Source organism: Phacochoerus africanus, chromosome 3, assembly GCF_016906955.1.
Source record: "Phacochoerus africanus isolate WHEZ1 chromosome 3, ROS_Pafr_v1, whole genome shotgun sequence".
Taxonomy (NCBI): Eukaryota; Metazoa; Chordata; class Mammalia; order Artiodactyla; family Suidae; genus Phacochoerus; species Phacochoerus africanus.
In genome coordinates, this window is record NC_062546.1 from 160,017,110 (window position 1) to 160,032,038 (window position 14,929).

Genomic DNA, 14,929 nt, shown 5'->3' on the forward strand with positions numbered 1-14,929 from the left:
TGAGCCTCATCTCCATCCTACACCACAGCTCATGGCAATGCCAGATCCTTAACCCACTTTGCAAGGCCAGGGGTCAAACCCACATCCTCATGGATAATAGTAGGGTTCATAACCCACTGAGCCACAGCAGGAACTCCCTCTTCAGTTTGAAAACAGCTATCATATAATCAGCATTCAGTTATTTTTGTCAATTTTTTCTTTCAATTTTATTGAGGTAGTATTGATATATGGCACAGTATAATTTTAACGTTGTATCACATAGTAACTTGACATAATATATGTTGTGAAATAATTACCTCTATAAGTTTAACATCTACCATCTCATATTGATAGAAAAAGAAAAACATTTTTTCTCTTGGGATGAGAATTTTTAGGATCTACTTTCTTAGCTACTTTCAAATATACCATATAGCATTGTTAACTATAGTCATATTGTACATTATATCCTCAGTACTTACTTTTCTTATAATTGGAAGATTATACCTTTGACTACTTTCATCCAATTACTCCCACCCCCAACTCCCTTCCGCTGGTAGCCAAAAATCTGACCTCTTTTTCTGAGTTTGGATTTGGGGTGGTGGATGGGGAGATAGCTTTTGTTTGTTTCATTTTCAGATTCCATATGTAAGTAAAATCCTGCAGTATTTGTCTTTCTCTGTCTGACTTGTAAGTGGAATCATGCAGTATTTGTCTCTGTCTGACTTGTAAGTGGAATCATGCAGTATTTGTCTCTGTCTGACTTATTTCACTTAGCATAATACCCTCAAGGTCTACCTTCCTTATCAAAAACAGCAGGATTTCCTTTTTAATGTGGAATAGTGTCCTATTGTGTATGTACACACCACATCTTCTTAATTCAACTTAGGCTGTTTCAATATCTCGGCTGCTGTAAATAATGCCACATGATATCTTCTTATCAAGTCTAAAACATGCTTTTTATTTTTTTTTACATTTTAACATTCTAGAAATCAGGAGTATCTTAGAATTGATAATGAATTACAGTCCCTATTTGCCAAGTATCTGTCCTGATATACTTGTAATTCTTGAAATGTGCAGGAATTTAACCATAGTAAATCATATTTCCATCACTTCATTTGGGTTATATCTGCTGTTGATATTATATATGTTAAGGTCACTAGCTATTTAAAAAGTTTTCAAAAATATCATATCACTATTTGCCATTGAAATGAAAAATAATTGTACTTGTAAAAGGGGCAGAGAAACAAGGCATAAATTTGGTATTAGTGAAGGTTCAAATTCTTATGGTAGGATCAAGAAGTGCCAGCATCAAAACTTGAAAAATGGGTGTCAATGGCTTAGGAAATCCCAGAGACAACAATGTAACCTTAACTAATGCAGCATTATCAACCCTCCAGATGTCACAGAAGATGATAATGTTTGGAAAAACCTTCAACAGCAAGGAGGTAGTGAAAATGATATAGCTCCCAAGAATATTTCCCCAACTTTTCCTTTTTACATGTGATCATGGAGAATAATGGACAAAAAAAGAAATTCGTAGAGAACAAAACAAGGCCCCCAGGGGGAATTTTCCCCATAAGCAGCATCAGGGCAGTCAGGCTAGCAAAAGAATTTAATTTGCTATCAGAGGTAGGAGTCTTTGCATTACCTGCTAAGTGGATTAGCAATCACTATGGCTCAATGACTATTAGTGTTTCTAATTCTTCCTTTTCCCAATAGGAGTCTCATGGTTATTCTGTTCCCACATCACTATTGCATATTGGGTAGGGAGGGAGCAGATAACTCATCTTTTTGGTTATGGATACACAGACCATGAGGAGCCACACTCACTAAATTCCATTTTCTCTTCAATAACAATAGAGCTATAGCTATGATGTGACTGCCTAGCCTGGGACTGCATTTTCCAGTCCTCCTTGCAGCAAAGCTATGGTCATGTGACAAAGATTTCACCAATAGAATGTGAGCAAGAGTGATGCAACTTCAGCTTCTCTTGCTTAAAAGAAATTCTCTGCGTTATTTTTTTTAAAATTCCTAATTCTATTTATTTATTTATTTATTTATTTATTTTTGTCTTTTTTTGCTATTTCTTGGGCCGCTGCCACGGCATATGGAGGTTCCCAGGCTAGGGGTCAAATCGGAGCTGTAGCCACCGGCCTACGCCAGAGCCACAGCAACACAGGATCTGAGCCGCGTCTGCAACCTACACCACAGCTCACGGCAACGCCGGATCGTTAACCCACTGAGCAAGGGCAGGGACTGAACCCGCAACCTCATGGTTCCTAGTCAGATTCGTTAACCACTGCGCCACGACGGGAACTCCTAATTCAATTTATTTAGACTAAAACCAGAGCCAAAACCAAAACCAATTCACCTTTTTCTCCTATCTCCTGCCTCTGGCAACCACTGATCTTTTCTCTGTATCTGTGAGGTTGTATACATATATATTTAGATATCATGTTTCAGAGAGATCATGCAGTTGGTATTGGGCTTTCTCTGGTTAACTTATTTCACTTAGCATAATGCCCTCAGGCACCATCCATGTTACAAATGGGAATTTTACTTTTTTTGGTGGGGGACAAATAATGTTACATCTCTCTGACACACACACACCAGTTTTCTTCATCCATCTATGGGCACTTAAGTTATTTCCATATTTTGGAAATAATTGTAATAATTTTAAATAATGCTTCATTGAACACTGTAGGGTGGGGTACATATACCTTTTTGAGTTAGTTTTTTTCATTTTCTTTGGATAAATACCTAGAAGTAGAATTGTGGGAATCACATGGTAGATCACTTTTTAGTTTTTTGAAGAACCACAATACTTTTTTCCATAGTGGCTGCACCAATTTACATTCTCACCAGCAGTGGACAGTGTTACCTTTTCTCCACATCCTCAGCAACACTGGTTATCCCTAGTATTACTGATACTAGGTAATATCTCATTGTTTTGATTTGCATTTCCCATGATTAATGATATAGAGCAGCTTTTCATGTACCTGTTGACTATTTATATGTTTTCTTTGGGAAATGTCTATTCAGATCTTCTACCTGTTTTTTTTTCTTATTTAAAATTTTTTTATTTATATTTTGTTGAAGTATAGTTGATTTACAATGTTTTGTTTCAAGTGTACAGGGAAGTGATTTATGTATATATTTAATTTATAGGGAGTTCCTGTCATGGCTCAATGGAAATGAATTTGACTAGTATCCATGAGGACTCAGGTTCGACCCCTGGCCTTGCTCATTGTGGTAAGGATCCGGCATTGCTGTGAGCTGTGGTGTAGGTCGCAAATGCGGCTCAGACCTTGCGTGGCTGTGGCTGTGGCATAGGCCAGCAGCTACAGCTCTGATTTGACCCCTAGCCTGGGAACCTCTGTATGCCGTGGATGCAGCCCTAAAAAAAAGGCCAAAAAAATTATATATTTATATATATTTATATGTGCATATATGTATACATGTATACTTTTCACATTCTTTTCTGTTATAGGTTATTACAAGATATTGAATATAGTTCTCTGTGTTATACAGTAGGTCCTTTTTGTTTATCTATTTTATATGTAGTATTTATCTGTTAATCCTAACCTTCTAATTTATTCCTCCCTTCCTCCACTTTACCCTTTGGTAACCATAAGTTTGTTTTCTGTGTCTCTGAATCCATTTTTGTTTGTAAATAAGTTCATTTGTATCATTTGTTTTAAGATTCCACATATAAATGATATCATATGGTATTTGTCTTTCTCTTTTTGACTTACTTCACCTAGTATGATAATCTCTAGGTTCATCCATGTTGTTGCAAAAGGCATTATTTCATTATTTTCATGGCTGAGTAATATTCCAGTACTGTGGCTGAGTACAGACACACACACATATACAGATACGTAAGATATGGTGTATATATCTTATGTATCTTTTCATGTATCTTATGTATCTGTTCATCTGTCAGTGGACATTTAGGTTGTTTCCATTTCTAATTAATTTTTTTGTTGTCATTGTTTTGCTATTGAGTTGTATGAGTTTATTATATGTTTTGTATATTGTCCCCTTAATATATATATAATTTGTAAATATTTTCTCCCATTCAGGTTGCCTTTCATTTAGTTGATAGTTTCCTTTGTTGTGCAGAAGATTTTTGGTTTGATGTAATCCTACTTGTTTATTTTTGCTTTTGTTATTAGCATTTAGTTATTTTTTGATTGTTAAGTGCCTTTGCTAATGTCAGTGCTTATGAAACAAGGTTATCACTACATTGGGATTGAGATTGGCAGTTTATTCATATAACTGAAGTATCTCTCCAAATGATTCCTGGTCTTTTAGGGGAGAATGTGAGGGTGAGGATGGGAGCAACTTCCTAGAAATTCTGGTTAAAGCTTTACCCAGTGCCTAGAATTATGTTTGGCACTGTTATTGCTCAATAAGTATTTGTTGAATTAATTAATATCTGGAGAAAGATCTCCCAACTATTTCTTTAGTCTTTAATTCCTTTAGGTCAGTTTTTTAACTTAATTGTTTTTAGTGGATTTGCCATTTTTACTTTTAGCATATTGCTGCCTAAATACTTGTAATTATCAATTAAAGCATTATCAAATTGTCTTCTGTGGAAAAACATGTCTGTTGAAATTTTCAAAAGGGGTGGGGTGCTTCATGTATAAAAAGCAGGTTGGTTTTCTTTCTTGAACTTTGCTCACAGAGCTTTTTATATGTCACTACACACTATGAATCTCTTAGAAAAAGGAAAAGGAGACTACTCAGCACTTTTGAAGCTTATTTAATGATAGAACACATTTTTTTTTCTCATTTCATAAGGGGCTATGATATCATGAAATATATGTTAGAAAATGCTTATCTGAGCTTTTAAAATTCTGCTCAACATTCTTTAGGCTAATTAATTATTTTATTATTTTGTTTCATTTTGTCCTTTTGGGTCTACTTGTTATGACCCCAGTGAATTTTTTTTCTCACTATTCCAGATAGCCTCTTTCAGGTAAATATGACATGTCCTGGGAAGTCCATTGATTTCCCAAAAAACTGAGCCCATGAATTGGAAATGGCCTTAAGAAGATTACCCATCTAAACATTTGTCACACATTCAACAGACAAATTTAATGTAATTTTTCAAAATCATTTAAATTCTTTTTAAGCCATTCTATACACCTTGGTAAGAGATGTGTCATATTCTAATAGACAAAGTAGTAGAAATTTTAAACATTCAAGGAATGTTGAGTCAGTCTTTTAATGGCAGAATGATACAGAGTAAGAAAAATTCCATAGAAATAGAACCAAGAGGAGTCTACATAAATAGTAATGTGAAGAAGAGCGAATTCCTTTTTAGCTGTAACATCACATTTTTTACATGTTGCACACATTGTTTAGCCGTTTCTAAACACATTTCCATTTACGTCATTTGTAAAAACTGCCTAGCCTCATATTCTGGAAAACTGACAAAGTTGTAATGAACAGATGCAGATTCCATAATTGTAATTGGCTTTTACTCTAAACTAATGTTCTGACTCATGCATCATTAATGATTTCTGTTTTTCTCCATTTATTACCTTACAAATTTGAAAGGGTATCTTTCAGATTGAAAACATTTTGACTTTTTCAAGTGAAGGCTTATTGCATATGATCTATAGATTCTCCGATCATCTATATTTAAACATATGATTTATTTTTCCATGTCCTTTTTTACATTTCTGTTATTTGACTTATATAATCTTTCTCATTTCACTTTTGCCTTTCCCAGAGAAATATGTCAGTTTTAAATGTACCCCTTCTTTTATTACATTTTTCTTACTATTAAAAATTTCTTGTTTTTAAACTAGATTTTATTTAATGTGATGTATATTTTATGTTACTTTACAAATTCTGTTTGAAGACTGGATAATAAATATTAGAACTCCAAAGAGAGATAAAAAGATGTGCTCTCATGTTACTTTTTTCTGATAAGATTTTAGCAATAACATGGGAACAATTTTTACTTGCCAAAATGGGACTAATTTAGGTGAATATTTGAAGGACTCAAAGGGACCAAGTAATCTTGTTTTAAGCATAATACATGTGCATTTTCATATGAAATATATTCTAACCTTCAAATCTTGATTTTTAAATGGTTCCTATGACAGTTTCTGACTATTGTTGAATTTTGCTATATGAAAGAAGAACACAATATTTATTAATGAGGAGTGATTGTTTTATAATTATTTTTTTCAGTGTTTATAAGCTCTTTTCACTAAAATACCAAAATACAGAGCAAGTGTTTTGGCATATTGTTGCCTGTTGTAAGGAAGATTTAATAGCTTGTTATGGACTATTAATATGAACAGAAGTCATTTGGAGTTCAGATATATATTTAGAACTAACATGTGTGCAAAAAGATACAAAGTGAATCAAGAAATTCTGGAAAAGATAGTTTGAAAAGGAAAAATTGCTGTTTTTCTTGCTAGCATTGATGAAATAAATATTTAAATAAAGAGATTTAAATGTTTTATTTATTTTGAAGAATTTTATTAAGAGCTGCAAGCAGTAACTTAGAATTGAAAGAATTAAATCAATACAGTATGAAACTCTTTATCTAAAATAATAGTTAAAAAAAATTTAATTTCAATGTTATCTAGGAAACCCAAAGTGGTTACAGCTGTTAGTTGTAAGAGATGATTACGAACAGAATGTCTGAGTTTAGTAATAAAATTCAATTTTTACTGCTTAAATTTAAAATAATCACATATAAATTAATTTTCTCTGGTTTTGAAAATGTCTATCATTCTATTTTACATAAAGAAGGGAAAAATCTTCATATTGAACAAATGTTAATAGAAATACAAGTGAATGATTTTTTCTTCCTTCCAATTTCTTGATTAAAAGGTGTGTATAATGGAAGCACATGCCAAGTAGATTTGCTGCATGAATTTTGCAGCATATGGTAAACTAAAACCCTGGTGACCTTTTGGTCTTGTTGATCACATGCATGAAGATGATCATCTGTTAATCTCTACTAATCACTGGTACATCCTTGTGCAGAAGACAGAGCAGTTTTTATTTGTGCTACATTTGCTCTTTTAGAAAATGCTTCTACAAGGAATTTTTTAAAATTATACTCTTATTATAAAATAATGAATATTTTATATCTAAAAATAATTTTAGATAAAAGAATTAGAATTTTAAACCTGTATATATCTTCATTATATTTTGTTTTTTTATGAGTTTTAGATACCAGTAATAATTTCCTGGAGTTATGGATATGAATGCCTCTTTAGGCCTGTCAATACACACATGCACAGGTTCATACACTTTAACTTATATGTGTTTTTCTTCTTAGAATTACCAAAAAAAACCCCAGTGCTTCTCAAATTTTGATGTCTAAGAATTGATGTCTATGAATTACCTGGGATCTTGTTTAAAATCCAGAATCTGGGAGTTCCTGTTGTGGTGCAGTGGTTAACGATCCAACTAGGAACCATGACATTGCAGGTTTGATCCCTAGTCTTGCTCAGTGGGTTAAGGATCCGGCGTTGCCATGAGCTGTGGTGTAGGTCACAGACATGGCTCGGATCTGGTGTTGCTGTGGCTCTGGCGTAGGCTGGTGGCTACATCTCCAATTAGACCCCTAGCCTGGGAACTTCCATGTGCCGCGAGAGCGGCCCTAGAAAAGGCAAAAAGACAAATAAATAAATAAATAAATAAATAAATAATAAATAAAATAATAAAATAAAATCCAGATTCTGATTGTGTAGTTCTGAGGCAGAGTTTGAAATTCTGCATTTCTAGGAAATTCCAATTTCATGGCTATTTGCTAGTCTGTCTGAGGTAACATATTTTCTTCAAAGGTCTAGGTGGTAAATATTTTAGGCTTTGTAGGGCAAGAAGCAAAATGAGGATATTTATAGGTAGTTACATTTTTTAAAAAAATCCACAATTTTTTATTGTTGAAATTTAAAATATAATAACTGAGTACTTTTGTGGTACATTTGTATAACAGAACACTATTCAGCCATAAAAAGAAATGATCCACTGATATGCATAGCAGAATGAATCTAAAAAATATCATGCTTAGTGAAAGACGCCTTACACAAAAGTTGCTACTGTATGACTCTGTTGATATGAAGTTTTAGAAAATGTAAACTATTCAACAATAACTGAAAGCCACATTTCTCCTTTACAGAAGGAGAAAGAAACCCTGGCTATAAATTATGAGAAGGAAGAATTCCTCACTAATGGACTTTACAGAAAAATGGGTATGTTCATAGCATGAGAAAGCCAAACTAGAACAGCATCTTGAAGAGGAGCAGGAATTCCAGGTCAACAAACTAATGAAGAAAACTTAAAAATTGGAGAATGTTAACCATTTCTAAACAGCTTACATTACATTAAATTTGTTGGGGGGGATTAATCTTCTGTCTGCCTGCTTTCATACTCTGTGCATATTAAGATTCTTTCATCCCTCTGATGCCAAGTCACTCAAGTATGGACTGCACAGAAGAAATAAGTTTACATGGTAACCCAGTACGCTGATGTTTTTGTAACTGTATGACTGCAACAAGTTTCATGAAACAATGCTAAAAACAGACAAAACCACGCACTCTGGGACCAGGAGTGAGAGGAGGTATCTGAGGGAACTGTTTAGATGATAAGAATGCTCTGTATCTTCATTGTGGTAGTAGTTATGCAGTTATATATCTTTTTCAAAACTCATCAAATTAGGGGACTCCACCCCACATTTTATATGGACACTCAGGTAGCCCAATAGTGAGGTTAGGAAATAAGGCCTGTCACCAATAGCCAGCAAGTAACTGAGGACTTCTGCCAAGAGCCAAGTGAGTGAGCTATCTTAAAAGTAAATCCAGGAGTTTTCTGTCATGGCTCAGTGGTTAACGAATCCGACTAGGAACCATGAGGTTGTGGGTTCGATCCCTGGCCTCTCTCAGTGGGTTGAGGATCTGGCATTGCCATGAGCCGTGGTGTATGTCGCAGAAGTGGCTCGGATCTGGCGTTGCTGTGGCTCTGGCATAGGCTGGTGGCTACAGCTCCGATTGGACCCCTAGCCTGGGAACCTCCACATGCTGGAAGTGCAGCATTAGAAAAGACAGAACCCCCCCCAAAAAAGTAAATCCTCCAGCCCCACTGAAGACTTCAGATTATTCTAGACCTAGGATGACAATTTAATTGGAACTTGTAAGAGATTTGGAGCCAACTAACCACTCTCAAATTCCTATTCATAGACATCAATAATAAATCTCTGTTCTCTGAAGCCAAAAAAATAAAAAAAAACCACAAACAATACACTTCATATGGATGTGCTTTGTTTTATTTAAGTTACACCTCAATAAGTAAATTTTTAAATTGTTTGAGGGTCTTCAACTAATGCAATGTCAACGTGAATGACATGGAAAATTATAGGAGTTCCCGTCTTGGCAGTGGTTAACAAATCTGACTAGGAAGCATGAGGCTGCGGGTTTGATCCCTGGCCTTGCTCAGTGGGTTAAGGATCCGGCGTTGCCGTGAGCTGTGGTGTAGGTCGCAGACGTGGCTCGGATCCCACGTTTCTGTGGCTCTGGCGCAGGCTGGTAGCTACAGCTCCAATCAGACCCTAGCCTGGGAACCTCCATATGCTGTGGGAGCAGCCCTAAAAAAAAAAAAAAAAAAAAAAAAAAAAGTGAAAATTATATATCAGTATCCAAATATGTTTTCACTGTTTAAGTACTTCCCTAGAGTCCTTTACACTGTAGGTAGGGCCATTAGTAATCTGCACCCCTTTCATGAGGAGACTGTTTATTCTGAAGTTATACCTGAGCAATATATATTTAGGGTACACATTAGGTGACATCCATTCTAAGAATATGTCTGATTGCCCAGTAGAAGAGTCGGGATTTCTAAACCCTTTGCTTGGGTGGGACCAAGATTTAAATATGCTGTAGTTACTACCTTCCACTTTCCAAAATAGAGATGAAGGCAGTACAGTGATATAATGTAATAAGTTTGGACTCAATTATCAGGAAGCCTAGGGTTTAGTCTCCACTTAGGCATTAACTCACAAAATGATCATGAAGAAATTAGTCAGACTTCTCTGGATCCCAGTTTCCTCCTTTATAAAAATGAAGTTACTGGACTAGGAGGTCCTATAATCTTTAAAATTTATGATTCTATGACTGGGAAACTTAAAGGCTGATAAGACAATATGTAGCTTTAAAAAAGATGCTGATTTTATATGATGGTTTTAGGTGTCATGAATCTTCAAAGATAGTTCAGAGTGATGCTTTTCTAAATATCTGAATTTTAAAAGAAGCATTTAAAAGAGATATTGATTTAGCAACCTGAAGCATTATAGCACTGTGGCACAAAAAAAGTAAAATGTATTTTAAGATAATTATCTTGAACATCCTGTTTCTTTTTTTAGCCACTAAAATCTTTTCAATTCCAAAATTCTGTAATAATCTGAATTTCTCTCTCTTATTACTAGATTTTTAGTCATGGGAAATGGGTGCGTATACCCTCCCATGGTCAGGTAGTTATTTCTTTCTTAAATCCTCAAATAAGGAATTTTAAATGAATGCTTTTAAGCTTTTGCAGAGGTTTTCATTTCTAGGTCTTGCATATCATACCAGAAAGCTAGTTTGCTCTGTAAGTTAATTACATAAGTGTAGTAATCATTGATCAGCACACATAAACATTAAAGTACAGCTCATTAATTTTCTAACTGTGCTTTCTTATATTGACATTAGCCATTCCTAGTGCAGATTTTATGTCATTTATACCTAAAATCAAATCTCAACTTTGTCATTTATCAGCTATATACGAGTTACTCAAACTTTCTGAATCTGGTTTCTTTCTTTTAAAAAAAAATGAATAATAATGCCTATCTCATGAAATTGCTGATTGATTAAGGATTAAGTTAGCAAGCATAACAAAAGCACTAGGATTAAGAAAATTTTTCCTTTATTCCCCAAAGTTAGCAAATATAACAATGCATTGGTTGAATTTTTGTTTTGCCACATACAATGAACTAGTAACAGATAAAAAGATTATCCCTTAAGTTCTCTTCTACCCATCTGCATATGCTTTGGCTTGATGTATGGCTATTTTTGTATATTTTGCACTTCGCTGCCTCTGACATTTTTAAACACAGATTGTTAAGTATTCAAGTATTTTTATAAGTATACAATTTTTTAAACTATTTTACTAGTGCTTAAATAATTTCAGTTTACTCTAACATTACTTAGAGTTTAAAAGTATAAAATATTTTATGAAAATGTGTTGTGGAACTTTGTAGCCAGACAGTAGTAGTTTTGAATCCTCAAACTAGATATGTGAATTTGGGTTACTTGTATAATCCCTGAGCCTAAATTCCCCAAGAAATTAAATGGTGATAATGATTAAGCACTTAGCTTGGTACCTGGAACATATTAAGCACTCAAAAAATGTTATTTATAAAACATCATTATCATTACTAAATGACAATTATAGATTTAACTTTATGCGGGTTAAGTTAGCTGACCATTGGTGATTTCTGATTCTAACTAGAGTTTCAACTTTGTGTGAATAATGAATATGTTACTATTACTCAAAAATGCATACTTTGTTGGTGGTGGACTATCTTTATTGAAGATGGACTATCTTTATTAAACATGGAAATTTGAAGCAATGTTTATTTTGCTGAGATTCTTGACTAGGAAATTTACTAAATCATCATTGGTAATTGGTAAAATGCTGTCACGAATTTTAATTCTAATTTTTTATTCAGTAAAATGTATCATTTTTTTTCTTTTGGTATACTTTCAGTGTTAGGCTTAGAAAGAATTTCTTCACCCCAATATTATGTATTTGTTTATATTTTTGCTAGTTCTTTTATGGTTTTATTTCTACATTTAATTCTTTAATCTGTTAGTAAATGCTTCAGGTACTTTGAAAGCCAGATCTTCCAAGTTGGGACATATATCTGTAGGTAAACTGAATGACTGTTACCTACATTTCACTGTCCTGAAATATTTCCCTAATAACCCTTCCAAGACCTGAAAGTCAAATGTTATAGAATCATCTTATCTTAGTCTTTCTTTTTTATTATTATTATTGTCTTTTGTTATTTTCTAGGGCCACACCCACAGCATATGGAGATTCCCAGGCTAGGGGTCGAATCAGAGCTGTAGCTGCCTGCCTATACCACAGCCACGGCAACACCAGATCCGATTACACCACAGCTCACGGCAACACCGGGTCCTTAACCCACTAAGCAAGGCCAGGGATCAAACCTGACAACCTCATCGTTCCTAGTCGGATTTGTTTCCACTGCGCCACAATGGGAACTCCCTTATCTTAGTCTTTGGTCTAGCATTTGCTGAAAGTAAGAAACAGGCTTAGTGTAGAAAGCCTGAATCTGAAAGAGATTAAGGAAGACCACCAAAGAGAGACAGTTTACTTCCCTGTATTGCCTTTGAAAGCTTAGATGTCAACCCTTGCTTATATGCTTTCTTGCTGTGATGTTTTCTGGAGACATCACGCTATATAAATAAACTTTCAAAGACATATAGATATGAAACACTGATGTATTGTATATGTATATAAGCATGCAAGTTTCTCCTCCTCCTTTTGCCCTTTCTTCCTACTAATGATCTAAGTTCCACAAAGAGTTTATGTATTGTCCTGGAACTTGGGAAGGAGTATCTGATCCTTACTGCCTCTAGTTGAGGTGTCTTATCCCACCTGATGTCTGGGCATAAGCTTCTTCTGTCTATACTATCTACTGTGAAAATATTCATGGTCAATGTAATTCTTGGTATATTCTCTTATTCAAAGTCCAAGTCTGCCGCTAACTAGCTTTGGGTAAGTTATTTCTCTGTGTGTCAATTTTCTCATCTTTAAAATAGGGGACAATAATACTACCTATCTTACTGGATTGTGAGAATTCATGCATGTAAATTACTTAAACAACATTGAGCAAATAATAAGTTCCTGCTTTATTATAGGTATCATCATTATCTTATCAAGGGCAGAGTACAGTGATTGCTTGGAGAGCTCAGCCATTCCCTGCTAGTTAGGCTCCTTCTATCCTTTTCACTTTGAGACTGCCCACCCTCAAACTGTGCCATTTGGTTCTCTAGTGCTGTACTTAAATCTCAACTGTCTTTCATGCCCGAGGGATGGGATTGGAAGAATACTTAGGAACTTTTCCAGATCATTTCTGCACTTTGCTGGAGATAAGGGAAACCTGGAGTGAGTTTAAGGGTGTTATTTCAGACTGCTTTTGTCATTCTGTTGTGACTATTTCATCAAGCTTCCTCAGTATTAGTTTTTTCCCCATCTAATTCCTTACGGGAAACTTTAGTTTAATTCTCTGAATCTTCCCCTTTCAGTATCCTTGATGCACCTATTTCTCTTCTTTAATTCTTTGGTAAGTGTAAGGACTTGAAAGCCAGTAGAGAAATAGATGTTTAGGTAACCAGACAGCTGTTACCTGCATTTCATTGTCTGAAATATTTCCCCAAACATCCTTCCAAGATCTAAAAGTCTAAGGTTAAAGAATCATCTTATTTTAGTCTTTAGTATAACATTTGCTCAGAGCAAGAAAGGGCTTAGGTTACCCCTATTTCTTCACCTGCCCTAAGGTGGCCAATGATAGATACATTCTCAGAGTGTAAGCTTCAGATCTTCCAAATCCGGCCTTTTGGGAACGGAAGCAAAACCAGTATTCTCCTTGAATGTATACTTAGATCTTAGAAATAAAAGCCATACTAGGAAGATCCTATCTTGGAATTGTGCTTTTTTCCCTGAGAGTGATATTTATAAAACAACAGAAATGGGTAAAAGAAGAGCAATAGGGACTGGAAAGAGCAACCTTTCAGTATCTAAAAAGTCTCATTTTAGTTGTGTTTATGGTCATTTTAAAGCAGGATACTTCCACTATACTTAGGATGTGCACTTGTAGGATAAATACAGACATGTATCTTTTTAAGAATTTTTGCTTTCCCACCCTTTTTTGGTCACATCGTCTATAATTTATTGAATATATACTTAGAAGGTGTTTCCCTTTTATTTTTAGCTATTTAGCTAATCAGTTTTTATATAACTAAAAATCGTTAGTCTTCACTATAAATAAGTTACTCTTTAGTTTCATTGGTTTAGGACTTGAAAATTGTAGGCTGTAGCGATAGAAAGGAGGAAAATATAAGCTAGAATTATATCAAAACAGAGAATAAGAGTGTTATAATAGAAACAGAAATAAGAAATAAGTGGTCAGGCCGACTTGGTTGTCTGTACCAGTCTACGGGGTTGCATCTTTTCTTGATGGTTTAATATTTTTGGTGCTTAATACCTTTAAGTGTGATAGCATCCCCAGCCAAAGACCTTTTGTCCAGGGTCCACTGAAGAGTCTGAGACAGGGAAATTGGGGACAGTTGACATCTAAAGGGACTTTCCCAAACACCTTGTCTACCTAGTTCATCAATATAATCCAAATATGTAGTAGAATGCTTGGCACATAGCATTCACATAGCAACAACAATATTTTTTACTGAGATACAGTTGACTTACAATATTAATCTCAGCTATATGACATATTTATTCATGTTTTTATAGATTATACTCCATTTATAGTTATTATAAAATATTGGCTCTGTTTTCTGTGCTGTTCAATATATCCTTGTAGTTTATTTCTTTATACATAGTAATTTGCACCTCTTAATCCCCTATCCCTATGTTGCCCCTCCCCCTTCCCTTCCCCCACTGGGAACCACAACTTTGTTCTCTATATCTATAAATCTCTTTCTTTTTTGATATATTTTCTAGTTTGTTTTCTTTTTTAGATTCCGCATATGTGATAATATACCGTATTTGTCTTTCTCTTACTTGTTTCACCAAGCATAATACCCTCCAACTCCATCCATATTATTGCAAATGGCAAAATTTCTTTTTTATGCCTGAGTGATATTCCATTGTATATGTACACTATATATATATACACATA

General features: G+C 34.6%; 1 long non-coding RNA gene across 1 annotated transcript; it reads left to right on the plus strand.

Moving 5' to 3' along the window:
• The first annotated feature begins 3,176 nt into the window (after positions 1 to 3,176).
• On the plus strand, positions 3,177 to 8,872 carry LOC125123379 (uncharacterized). Its single transcript, XR_007134041.1, has 3 exons — positions 3,177 to 3,231; positions 7,295 to 7,446; positions 8,138 to 8,872. It is a non-coding gene; the product is annotated as an uncharacterized LOC125123379 (long non-coding RNA).
• The last annotated feature ends 6,057 nt before the right edge of the window (positions 8,873 to 14,929 follow it).